A 2199-nucleotide genomic window follows, 5' to 3' on the forward strand; every position below is an offset into this window, starting at 1 on the left:
GTGCTGGCTTTTTGGTACTGACTGTGAAACTGAAACTAAAATCATGGCTACACTTACAGGGCCACTGGAACCTTTTGAGGAGACTATAGTGCAATGGCACGTATATACTGAGCGTTTTGAGCTTTTTGTTATTGCAATGACATTACAGAAGAGAAGAAGGCGCCAATATTCTTAAGTGTTGTAGGGGCTAACACCTACTCCCTGCTACGCAGCTTACTACACCCTGTTAAGCCTGAGACCAAATCTTACAGTGACATTGTGGAAATCCTGGGGTCCCATTTTTCCCCAAAACCACTGGTAATTGCTGAAAGATATAGGTTCCACAAAAGAGACCAAAAAGAAGATGAATCAGTTGTACATTTTTTAGCAACTTTAAAAAAGCTTGCAGAACACTGAATTTAAGGAGATGTTAAATGATGTCCTGCGTGACAGGTTAGTGTGTGGCCTATACAGTGAAGTTATATGGAAGTGCCTATTGACAGAGGCTCAGCTTACTTTACAGAAGGCTGTTGATATTCCAGTCTCCATGGAACTGGCTACAAAGGAGGCACAATACATCGGTGCATCCCCTAGGGTGCATAAAGTGTCACAAGAACCTACCCACAAACTGTGCAGAGTCAGGAATGTTACCACTGTGGCAAGCCAGGTCACCAGGCATCAGAATGCTGGTGTAAGGACCTGGTGTGTCAACACTGTGGCAAAAAGGGACACATTGAGTGTGCCTGTAAACAACAACAAAAAAGAGGCCTGTGGTCTGGCCAACCAAAAGGCGAGCCCTGAATACCCTAGAGCAGACCCAAGATGACCAAGGTGACACCTCATCGCAAGAAGAAGTGCCACTGCACATTTTGTCTTTGCCAGTGGGCTCACATGAATACTGGGTAACCCCGTTGTTGGAGGGCAAACCTATACGCATGGAACTGGACACCGGTGCAGCCGTCTCGCTGGTCTCCGAGACTGTGTATAAAGAAAAGCTACAGCATCTTCCACTTAAGGCAACAAAAACTGTTCTGAAGACGTATACGGGAGAAGCTGTGCCCATGTTGGGCACTATTGATGTTAAGGTGGAGCTCAATGGATAGGCTGCTAAATTGCCACTGTTTGTGGTGAGAGGTAATTACCCAGCCTTAATGGGTAAGTCTTGGCTTGGGAAGATTCAGCTCAACTGGACAGAAGTGCACCGAATGACTAAAGAAGAAACCGGTCTGATCACTATACTAAGGAAACATGCTGCTGTTTTTGGAGAGGATCTGGGAAGTATGAAGGGAATCACTGCACATTGAACATTAAACCTGACAGTCCACCAAAATATCTGAAAGCTTGAACTGTGTCATATACCATCAGGCCAAAAGTTGAAGTGGACCTGGAGCGCCTGGTCACCAATGGAGTCCTAATACCAGTTACCCATAGCCCATGGGCCACTCCTATCGTTCCAATAGTGAAGAAAAATGGCTCCCTCCGGATTTGCGGTGATTTTAAAGTCACTGTCAACCCGGGGTCGCCGGCCTGGCTGGGGGACAAAAGTTCAGTAAGATTGATCTGAGTCAAGAGTATTTACAGATGCACGTCGATGAAAAGTCCCAAGAGCTTTTGACTATTGTGACTCATAAGGGGCTTTATTGATACTGTCGCCTACCCTTTGGAATAATGTCTGCTCCCGCCCTGTTCCAGAGGGCTGTGGACCAGATCTTGTGTGGCTTGCCAGGAGTTCAGTGCTATCTGGACGATATCCTGGTCACTAGAAGGAATGAAGAGGATCACTTAAAAAATTTAGAGGCTACCCTACAAAGACTGGAAGAGTATGGCCTACGAGTCATAGAATAGAATCATAGAATAGAGTCTGCAAAGACAAGTGTGAATTCTTCCAGCCCTCTGTTGAATATTTGGGACACATCATTGATGTTGCGGGTCTTCATAAGGCCCATGCAAAAGTTAAGGCTATTGTTGAGGCTCCCCCACCTCGAAATGTTAGCCAGCTGCGCTTGTTTCTAGAACTACTGAACTATTATGGAAAGTTCATCTCACAGTTAGCCAGACTGCTAAAACCACTTCATGAACCCCTTGGGCAGAACAAGACCTGGAAGTGGACTGAAGCCTGTAATGTTGCATTTAACAAAGCTAAGGATGCATTGCTAAATTCTGAAATTCTAACGCACTTTGATCCATCCTTGCCCCTACAATTGGCCTGTGATGCCTCCC

Source organism: Trachemys scripta, unplaced genomic scaffold (genome assembly GCF_013100865.1).
Source record: "Trachemys scripta elegans isolate TJP31775 unplaced genomic scaffold, CAS_Tse_1.0 scaffold_26, whole genome shotgun sequence".
NCBI classification, from domain to species: Eukaryota; Metazoa; Chordata; order Testudines; family Emydidae; genus Trachemys; species Trachemys scripta.